At 30.6% G+C, this 11,917-nt stretch overlaps 1 long non-coding RNA gene across 1 annotated transcript; it reads left to right on the top strand.

The window, feature by feature from the left end:
* The first annotated feature begins 3,444 nt into the window (after positions 1–3,444).
* Positions 3,445–5,043, top strand: LOC141700598 (uncharacterized). The gene is made up of 5 exons (XR_012566440.1): positions 3,445–3,562; positions 3,664–3,768; positions 3,915–3,971; positions 4,842–4,889; positions 5,018–5,043. It is a non-coding gene; the product is annotated as an uncharacterized LOC141700598 (long non-coding RNA).
* The last annotated feature ends 6,874 nt before the right edge of the window (positions 5,044–11,917 follow it).

Genomic DNA, 11,917 nt, shown 5'->3' with positions numbered 1-11,917 from the left:
AATCCGGTAAAAGTACCCATCCGACAACGTGACTCGTTCCCCGATTTACAAGATTAATTTTAAAATGATTTTTTCGACGATCACCATAGGATGTTAAGATATTCAATTTTAGATATGAAAAATTATTAAAAAATATGAACTTCATCTTGCATGTCCAGGATTAGAAAAATCCGGTAAAAGTACCCATCCCGACAACGAGACTCGTTCCCGATTTACAAGATTAATTTTTAAAATGATTTTTTCGACGATCCCAACCGTACGGGGATGTTAATATATATCAATTTTAGTCATATCGAAAAAGATTATGAAAAAATATGAACTTCATCTTGCATGTAAGGGAATTAGAAAACTCCGGTAAAGTTACCCCTCCCGACAACGAGACTCCTTCCCGATTGTACAAGATTAATTTTTAAAATGATTTTTTCGATGATCAAACCCTAAGGATGTAATATATATCAATTTAGTCATATGAAAAAAATTATTAAAAAATATGAACTTCATCTTGCATGTCAGGATTAGAAAATCCGGTAAAAGTACTCATCCCGACACGAGACTCGTTCCCGATTTACAAGATTAATTTTTTAAAATGATTTTTTCGACGATCCACCGTAGGATGTTAAGATATATCAATTTTTAGTCATATAAAAAAATTATTAAAAAAATATGAACTCATCTGCTGTCAGGATTAGAAAAATCCGGTTAAAGTACCCTCTCTCGACAACGAGACTCGTTCCCTATTTACAAGATTAATTTTTAAAATGATTTTTTCGACGATCCAACCGTACGGATGTTAAGATATATTCAATTTTAGTCATATGAAAAAATTATTAAAAAATATGAACTTCATCTTGCATGTCAGGATTAGAAAAATCCGGTAAAAGTACCTCATCCCAACAACGAGACTCGTTCCCGATTTACAAGATTAATTTTTAAAATGATTTTTTCGACGATCCAACCGTACGGATGTTAAGATATATCAATTTTAGTCATATGAAAAAATTATAAAAAAATATGAACTTCATCTTGCATGTCAGGATTAGAAAAATCCGGTAAAAGTACCCCTCCCAACAACGAGACTCGTTCCCGATTTACAAGATTAATTTTTAAAATGAATTTTTCGACGATCCGATGGTACGGATGTTAAGATATATCAATTTTAGTCATATAAAAAAATTATTAAAAAATATGAACTTCATCTTGCATGTCAGGATTAGAAAAATCCGGTAAAAGTACCCCACCCGACAACGAGACTCGTTCCCGATTTACAAGATTAATTTTTAAAATGATTTTTTCGACGATCTGACCGTACGGATGTTAAGATATATCAATTTTAGTCATATGAAAAAATTATTAAAAAATATGAACTTCATCTTGCATGTCAGAATTAGAAAAATCCGGTAAAAGTACCCATCCCGACAACGAGACTCGTTCCCTATTTACAAGATTAATTTTTAAAATGAATTTTTCGACGATCCGATGGTACGGATGTTAAGATATATCAATTTTAGTCATATAAAAAAATTATTAAAAATATGAACTTCATCTTGCATGTCAGGATTAGAAAAATCCGGTAAAAGTACCCCACCCGACAACGAGACTCGTTCCCGATTTACAAGATTAATTTTTAAAATGATTTTTTTTTCGACGATCTGACCGTACGGATGTTAAGATATATCAATTTTAGTCATATGAAAAAATTATTAAAACATATGAACTTCATCTTGCATGTCAGGATTAGAAAAATCCCGGTAAAAGTACCCATCCGACAACGTGACTCGTTCCCGATTTACAAGATTAATTTTTAAAATGATTTTTTTCGACGATCCAACCGTACGGATGTTAAGATATATCAATTTTAGTTATATGAAAAAATTATTAAAAAATATGAACTTCATCTTGCATGTCAGGATTAGAAAAATCCGGTAAAAGTACCCATCCCAACACCGAGACTCGTTCCCGATTACAAGATTAATTTTTAAAATGATTTTTTCGACGATCCAACCGTACGGATGTTAAGATATCAATTTTAGTCATATGAAAAAATTATTAAAAAATATGAACTTCATCTTGCTTGTCAGGATTAGAAAAATCCGGTAAAAGTACCCTCCCGACAACGAGACTCGTTCCCGATTTACAAGATTAATTTTTAAAATGATTTTTTCGACGATCAAACCGTACGGATGTTAATATATATCAATTTTAGTCATATGAAAAAATTATTAAAAAATATGAACTTCATCTTGCATGTCAGGATTAGAAAAATCCGGTAAAAGTACCCATCCCGACAACGAGACTCGTTCCCGATTTACAAGATTAATTTTTAAAATGATTTTTTCGACGATCCAACCGTACGGATGTTAAGATATATCAATTTTAGTCATATGAAAAAATTATTAAAAAATATGAACTTCATCTTGCATGTCAGGATTAGAAAAATCCGGTAAAAGTACCCCTCCCGACAACGAGACTCGTTCCCTATTTACAAGATTAATTTTTAAAATGATTTTTTCGACGATCCAACCGTACGGATGTTAAGATATATCAATTGTAGGATCATTTTGCACAATATTAATATATATTAACTTTAGTTATATAGAAAAATAATTGAAATTTTTTCAAATTTGTTTCAAATAATTTTATGTAAAAAATTATGTGAAATTATTTAAAATAAATATTATTCTATTAATATGAAGTAAAATAAAAATAAGTATTTAATTATAATATATAAAAAAAAAATTATTTTATGATTTTTTCATTTTTACACAATTTTTGGTTTCCCCCCTTTAATTTTCACTTCCCCCTTCCTTCTAATTTTCATTTCCCCCTTATCTCTCCCATTCCCCTTTCTTAGATCTGACTCCTCTTCTCCTACTGATTCTTTCTCTCCGTACGCTTCCATCTCTCTCCCACTACTCATCTCTCTCCTCTCTCTGCGTGGTTTTTTAGTTTTCAAATCCTGACCATCTCCCTCACCCAATCTTGTTTCTCTTTCACAAAATTGCATATGAATTCAGCTTCTCAATTAGAAAATTGAAGGTTGGAATTTCTAATCTCCTTGATTTTCAAGTTCAAAGCGACAATTTTGAGGAATATTTTTGGAGTTCAAACCTTTCAAGCTCAGGGCATGACTGATGAGTAGCTGTTTATCATTTGCAAGGTTAGGTTATATGTTTGTTGTGCTTAATTTACTCCATGGGAACAACTTCTATTTCCAGCTTGCACATTAATAATTGAATAAAAATCAAAGAGAAAAGCATTCGGGGGAATGAATATTAGTAGTTGTTGTTCCACCACTTATCTGACCACCAATTACCCATCTCATTTCATAAAATCTCCGACAACCCCCCTTCCTCGTTTTGTTACTTCATCTCTTTCCCACAAAATCACCATCTCAGTAGCTGAAGTTGAAAATGATTATGTTTTTCATGATTTAATTAAGGATAAAGAGAATGGAGATTTTGTTACAAAGATTGCGGACAGTCTCTGGCTCAGGGATATTGTCAAACACATTGTCAATGTCTAAACTCAACAACGCTCTCACTCGTCACAACTATACCAGGAGGTCTGAAACTTGTTACCCTCTTTTTTCTTTTTTATTATTATTATTGTTGAGTTATAATTTCAAGATTATCTTGCCATTGCTGATTGATTCTAATTTTATAGTCCGTAGATGACGAAAGTGAGGGCGGGTTCTTAAAACTGAAAGCAACCAGTGAGTGGCTTCTTTGTGACAACACTGCACCAGTCAATAAGAAAGTAATGTATGAGGTTGGTTGTTCTTTATTTTTTTCAATCTTCCTGCTTCTATGTTACGGTATCATTACTCCTATTCATTTGCTTCATAAAAAGTCAAAACAGTCATCAGTATTAGCTTTTAGCCTCCTAAACCCCTTATACTTGTGGTCATGAAACAGGAATTTCAGAATGACAAACAAAGAAGGAAGATACTGAACCTCCTCAAATACGAAACTGTATGATATGGCCTGAACTGTATCACATCTTTACTTGTATCTTTCATTTGTTATTCATTTCTAAAATTTTCTCGCTAGTTAAGATATTAAAGAAATAGTATGGTTCTTAGTTGACTTGATTCAGTAACTAGTAAATTGAAATTGTGATATAAAAATGATCTGTCTTGAGACAACTGTTGAATGATTTTGCAATGGCAGATGGTTTCTTTTTATTCAACTAGTGAACAAAACAAGATATGTTACTAGTAGTGTCTAGCTGTAGGTATAGTTAATCTAGCAGGCTTATTTGTTCTCCTGGAGCATAAGTTGATTAAGGTGCAGTATGGATTGCGACTTAAGAGCTATGAGCACCCGTGGGGATACATTTCTATAGAATTCCTGATATTTCACTTTTGGGGAATGTACATAACAAATTATTGATTTCCAAGTTTTATATCATTCTTGTTAACTACATCTATAATCACAGTATTTTTGTTTTTTTATCAATCAATGTAAATAGCGTCTAATTTTTTTATATCATTCTTGTTAATAATGTATATTGATTTAGTGTGACTAGCTCTTTTGCATCCTGCAGTTCGTATTGTTCTCCCACTCAGCTTACAATATTCATAATTGTGTCCCCTGAATTTTAAGTTCAGTTCCCCCATAAAGTATAACATTTATTTATTTTTTGCATAGAAAATATACGTGAAAGAAAAATATAAGTTGTTATATTATAGTGTTAAGGGAGTTCTTATTTCTTAGGCAAAATAATATGTATCGCTTTTACTTCATAAGTTCAGTGTACAAGTGAAGGTATGACGTAGCAATGTAACTTAAGAAGTCTATGTACTGATTTATTAGCAACACTAATGATGATGTGTTGAACAGGTGTTTTCAAATGATGTACTGATGGGAGAACATTCTGCCAGTAGTACTGTACGTTTCTGTAGTAGTGTCTATAACCTTAAATGTTGAAATATGGACGTTTATTTTAAGTATTTCCCTTTCAATATTCCCTGTGATACATCAAAGGCTTTGTTTCTCACTGAAGTTGGTTTATACAGGAACTTCATGAGATATTAAAATTCCGGGTTCTGGATGATAATGATGATTATGGGATCTTATCCATAAAATTCACAAGCGATTCTAAAGAGATTATTGCAGGAACTAGTGATTCATCAATATGTGTTTATGATCTGGGAATGAATAGACTTTCCCTCCGTTTTAAGCCTCATATGGTAAGGTTTTGACATTTTTTGCTGTGATGATCAGATGACATAGTTATATGTGGATATTATGCCATGCTGCTTTGTTTAAACTATTGTTTACATTAATGACTTTATACCTGAGAATATTAGTGGTTTGCAGTTATTCTCTTATACACCTATCAAGTTTAAGATTGCTTCATGGGATCCCTGAACCATCTGCAATTTCTACATATGAGGGATAAAGGCTCTGGCTTTAGCACGAGAGGAAGGGAGCCAATATCTCTAGGAAGTGGTGACGTGAATGATTCCTGGAGTGGTGACAGGAATAATTCTAGTAGGAATGGAGAAATTGATACCAACTTACTAGACTAATATATGCATGCTCTGTTTATGTTAAGAATTAATGAGCATGTTTAGAAATAGATTTTAAGTTATAGTTGTAATTCATGTAGAGAACCTTTGTATTGTAAATTTAATTTCAATTGTGAAATAATAATTGAATTATCATAATACCATTTAATTTTAAAAATGGTTTATTTTAAATAATGGGATTAATTTTATAAACAGTTGTGTGAAAGACACTTTAAAAATGATGAAAACTGTTGTATGTCTCATTGCACATAATATTTTTTTTAAAAAACTGTTGTCTATTGATATTCTTTGCAATGGTTTAAATCTTTTACACCATTGTCTTTTAAACAAAAAACATTCATGACAACAGTTTTAACAAGTTAAAAGAAGTTTATAAACTGTTGTTTATGAAAATATCAAATAAGTTAACAACAATGGTTTTTTCACAAAACCATTGTTGTTAAGTTAGGTAGACAATAGTTCAATAAAGAAACGGTTGTTTAAAGAATTTCCTAACAATGGTTAATATAGAGTACGTGTTGTGAATTCTTGATTGTAACCATTATTAAAAAACGTTGTTGAATCTCACTTATTACAAGTGTATAAACAACCGTTGTCCAATCTTCGATCACACGAGTGTTGGATAGACAACGGAAACTCTACCTGTCACACAACGGAAAAAAATAGTTGTATGATTACAAATATGTTGTAGTGGTAATTCATGAAATGACACCTGAAAAACCTGCATTATGCTTCTTCTTTTTTGTCTATTAAATTGTGCTTTTACAAATGCAACAGGCCAAGAAAATGCTGAGAAACGTGATAGTCAAGTCCACGCATAGCAACCGAGAATTTAAGATAAAAGGGTTGAGTGAGAAGCCTTGCAATGAGCTATAGTAAGTTGTTTAATTTTTTTAATTCTTCCTTTTCTAATGTTCAAAATAAAGAGGCCTGTCTGTGAATTGATTCTCACTTTGTTTCTTTCTGTTTGAAGTTTCACATTGAAAGAAAAACCTGGAGATACCGGTAGCCGTGGTGAAGTGAAGCCTAAGGAGATTACAGTTTATGAATACTTTAGAAGACATCTGAATTTGGAACTTAGAACTTCTGCGTACTTTTCGTGCATTGATGTTGGTAAACCCAGCAAACCTATTTATCTCCCATTGGCGGTGAGTAAACATGATTGAGATATTTTTGCATATTTTAGTTTCTTTATCTTCAAATTTTGTTTTTACTTGAAGCGTTTGATTTTTTGCCTGTTGTAATTTTTAGTTCTGTAGCCTGGTCTCCCTTCAGCGATATACAAAATTACTATCTTATGTGCAAATAGCCCCTGTGTCATTGGTGGTAACTTTAATAATGGCATCAGCGGTGGTAGCATTGGTGATATCTCCAATCTTCATGTCTTCAATTTGGCTTGTCGATATCTTTCTGAGTTCTCTAGTAGCTTTCCTGACTTCTCGATAAGCCATTCTGGAGTTCTCGAATGACTTCTCTATAACATTAAATCTGTGACTTGTAGAGATCTTGACTTGGAGTATTTTTCTCCAAACAGATTTATTCAACTCCTAGCTTCTTCAAAATTTTTCTGAGGCATGATCTTCTTGATCTTCTTCTAGATAGAATCCTTATGTTTCATACTGTTTTAGGAAAAAGACTCAAATCTGCTCCTTTGCATTTTTACAGACTTTAAGTGTTACAAGTACAAAATATAAATTAAGATAACAATAAAACTTACTTAGGGTTGACAAAATGTCTTAGTTTTGTTAAATACAAGCATGTCTTTTACAACACATTTTAACTTTTTTCATGTAAAATTCATAATGTTACATATCTGTTTAAAATATTTATTTTTTTGAATTAAAGTTTAATATTTATAATTTTATTCAAAAAAGAAATTCGAAAAGTAATTTATGAACATATCCTCTTTATTCATCTTAAAATAATAATGGAATTTTATTTTGGTACATATTGGACAAAATAATATCTTTTTGTACTAGTACGCCTTTTGTGCTTGTCACTGGTAGCAAGAAAGTACAAAGTCGGTTCACGTTGCCCGTTTCCATTTCCTACTGACCTTGTGGAAAGACTCAAAATTTATTAGAAAACTTTTTTATTGAAAATTTTGAGTTAAAAAGCATTTTTTTAAATATAAGCATGGTTTACAATAATAAATTTTTATTACAATTGAAATTAATAAAAGTTTTGATTATAATTATGTCAAAGTACATATGGTCAAGTCGAACAACTTATATGTTAGACACTATGAGTTGTATTTCTCATGGAATGTCTTCCCGATCTAGATTTTTCCCAATCAACCAGTGGATGAAATATGGTATATGTAGTTTTACCCACAATTTAGTGTCATTTTTACATTTTCAAATCAAATTGACTAATAATTTAATAAAAATCAACAATCATATTATCATTCACTTTAATTCTTATGTTTAAATAAACAAAGAAATTAGTAAATATTTTTAAAAACCTTATCATTTTTCAAATACGTATAAATTGTTTGTCAAAAATTTTTGTATGGTATCTTATACCTCTAGAAATTCAATTTGATTAAATATTGTTATGTAAACATTAATTTGTACATGACAATTAATTTCTACATTATAGCGACATGTTTTTTACACTTAAATCTATTATAATAGTAATATTATCCTTGCTAGTAAGGGTTGTAGTTGTACATATATTATTGTTAATTGAGGTCAGTATGTGATTTATATATAATTAAATATAAAATTTTTGATAAAATGTCATTTTTAAGTTATATTTTTTATACAATACTTACTACTTAATTTTTACAATGTCATTTTATTTACCATACAAAATAAATTAGAGTAATACTTATTTAGACTTGTACATCCACATCCAATTAATTTATATAATACATGGAGCACACTGAATCAAAAATTTAAACTATATTCGGCCCACTGAAACCTATTATATACAATTGGGCCTCCAGAATAGAGAAAATAAAAAATGTAGGTAAAACCCTAATATAACCACAAGCGGCCGACTTAAAAACAAAATAAACTTGTACATGGCTATGAAATAGTGTTTTGGTATTATTTATATTTTGTGTGAAAGAGTGTTTTGGTGCTATAAGGTTAAACACATCTTCAAATAAATTGGTGGAGGATTAAGTGGACAAGATTTGGAGATTATCATGAATTGATATTGTTTAACAAGGGTAAGGTAATAATTTATATTTTCCTATATCTTTATTTCCCTTTCTTATGTGTTTTTTGCACAAACTTTTGTTAAAAATTATAACACTGCAATAAGTATCCCATTTTTCTTGTATATATGGATGTTGATTGACATGAAATGCCATTTGTATTTGTTTTTAAATGATCTTGATATCAAGAATTATCCCTTTCAAGATTATATCTCAAATTTAAGAAAAAGAATTTAGTTACATTTGTAATAACTTTTTTATTCCTCATAAATAATCAAATACATGATATACTAAAAAAATGAAAATTTATAGATAAAAAGCCCACATATTATTTATATTTTATCTTCATATTTGTTTGATTACACTGTTAAATTTATTTTATGTTTATGTGTGAAAATTTTTTAGAGACATATGCAGAGGAATTATATTTTTCTTGCTATTTGCAACAAGTTCCACAAACAATGAAGAAAGTGCTCCAAGTCCCTTCTTTTTCTCCTCTTCATCAATCTACTTGTGTAAGCTTTCTTTGTTCTTTTTTAACTTTTACTATGTAAATATATAGCATAAATATAAATGTAGATAGTACAAGTGAAGCCCCATCACTATTTAACTTTATATTACATGACACATGGTTGAAAATGAGATTTCTTACTTGATAAAGATGTAGGCTCTATTTGGGACAAATTATAGTGTTGTAAAAACTTATATTTCAATACATAAACAGGTAGGCAGGCTAACCATTTTCAGCCATAAGCTTATATTTGAATGGAGCTGACACTGAAAAAGTTTAAGATGCACTGAGGGTGCTTGACATTGTCTTCAGACAACAAGTGGCTAAAAGGTATCCAGACGACCGAAACTAATTAAGAAAATTGCACTTTGAAATGATGCATTACTTACTGTTATGAATGTGTGGAATATGGAGGGATTGCCTTTTGGTGAGGCAATCATTTTTCCATGACGACTCTAGGATGCTTACTAGTGTTGGAGGAGGGGTTTCCGCTTGTCGTGGTCTCCATTCTAGTTTTCGTCCTACTCAGGGAGGATTGTCACTCAATTTAGGTAAGGATGCTATATTTTTCTGCCTAACCCCGTTTTCAAGATTATATCTCTAAAACACTTATTTCACTTGACTCCCTTATTTCACTTGATGCCCACTTACTCATTCATTTTTTCAGACGTGTCAACGACCATGATCCTTACTCCTGGGCCTGTAATTGATTTCATGAGAGCCAATCAGGGTATACAGGATGCTCGTAGAATAGACTGGATTAAGGTAATTTATGAAATGACACCTGAAAAACCTGCATTGTGCTTCTTTTTTGTGTCTATTAAATTATGCTTTTACAAATGCAACAGGCCAAGAAAATGCTGAGAAACATGAGAGTCAAGGCCACGCATAGCAACCGAGAATTTAAGATAAAAGGGTTGAGTGAGAAGCCTTGCAATGAGCTATAGTAAGTTGTTTAATTTTTTTAATTCATCCTTTTCTAATGTTCAAAATGAAGAGGCCTGTCTGTGAATTGATTCTCACTTTGTTTTTTTTCTGTTTGAAGTTTAACATTGAAAGAAAAACCTGGAGATACCGGTAGCCGTGGTGAAGTGAAGCCTAAGGAGATTACAGTTTATGAATACTTTAGAAGATATCTGAATTTGGAACTTAGAACTTCTGCGTACTTTCCGTGCATTGATGTTGGTAAACCCAGCAAACCTATTTATCTCCCATTGGCGGTGAGTAAACATGATTGAGATATTTTTGCATATTTTAGTTTCTTTATCTTCAAATTTTATTTTTACTTGAAGCGATTGATTTTTTGCCTGTTGTAATTTTTAGTTCTGTAGCGTGGTCTCCCTTCAGCGATATACAAAATTACTATCTTCTGTGCAAATAGCCTATGTGTCATTGGTGGTAACTATAATAATGGCATCAGCGGTGGTAGCATTGGTGATATCTCCAATCTTCATGTCTTCAATTTGGCTTGTCGATATCTTTCTGAGTTCTCTAGTAGCTTTCCTGACTTCTCAATAAGCCATTCTAGAGTTCTCGAATGACTTCTCTATAACATTAAATCTGTGACTTGTAGAGATCTTGACTTGGAGTATTTTTCTCCAAACAGATTTATTCAACTCCAAGCTTCTTCAAAATTTTTCTGAGGCATGATCTTCTTGATCTTCTTCTAGATAGAATCCTTATGCTTCATACTGTTTTAGGAAAAAGACTCAAATCTGCTCCTTTGCATTTTTACAGACTTTAAGTGTTGCAAGTACAAAATATAAATTAAGATAACAATAAAACTTACTTAGGGTTGACAAAATGTCTTAGTTTTGTTAAAGTACAGGCATGACTTTTATAACACATTTTAACTTTTTTCATGTAAAATTCATAATGTTACATATCTGTTTAAAATATTTATTTTTTTGAATTAAAGTTTAATATTTATAATTTTATTCAAAAAAGAAATTTGAAAAGTAATTTATGAACATATCCTCTTTATTCATCTTAAAATAATAATGGAATTGTATTTTGGTACATATTTGACAAAATAATATCTTTTTGTACTAGTACGCCTTTTGTGCTTGTCACTGGTAGCAAGAAAGTACAAAGTCGGTTCACGTTGCCGGTTTCCATTTCCTACTGACCTTGTGGAAAGAGCCAAAATTTATTAGAAAACTTTTTTATTGAAAATTTTGAGTTAAAAAGCATGTTTATAAATATAAGCATGGTTTACAATAATAAATTTTTATTATAATTGAAATTAATAAAAGTTTTGATTATAATTACGTCAAAGTACATACGGTCAAGTCAAACAACTTATATGCTAGACACTATGAGTTGTATTTCTCATGGAATGTCTTCCCGATCTAGATTTTTCTCAATCAACTAGTGGATGAAATATGGTATATGTAGTTTTACCCACAATTTAGTGTCATTTTTACATTTTCAAATCAAATTGACTAATAATTAAATAAAAATCAACAATCATATTATCATTCACTTTAATTCTTATGTTTAAATAAAGAAAGAAATTAGTAAATATTTTTAAAAACCTTATCATTTTTCAAATATGTATAAATTGTTTGTCAAAAATTTTTGAATCGTATCTTATACCTCTAGAAATTTAATTTGATTAAATATTGTTATGTAAACATTAATTTGTACATGACAATTAATTTCTACATTATAGCGACATGTTTTTTAGACTTAAATCTATTGTAAT

The sequence above is a fragment of the Apium graveolens genome, unplaced genomic scaffold, assembly GCF_009905375.1.
Source record: "Apium graveolens cultivar Ventura unplaced genomic scaffold, ASM990537v1 ctg2561, whole genome shotgun sequence".
Taxonomy (NCBI): domain Eukaryota; kingdom Viridiplantae; phylum Streptophyta; class Magnoliopsida; order Apiales; family Apiaceae; genus Apium; species Apium graveolens.
The sequence above is the reverse complement of the archived record's forward strand: the minus strand, read 5'-3'. Positions and strand labels throughout refer to the sequence as shown.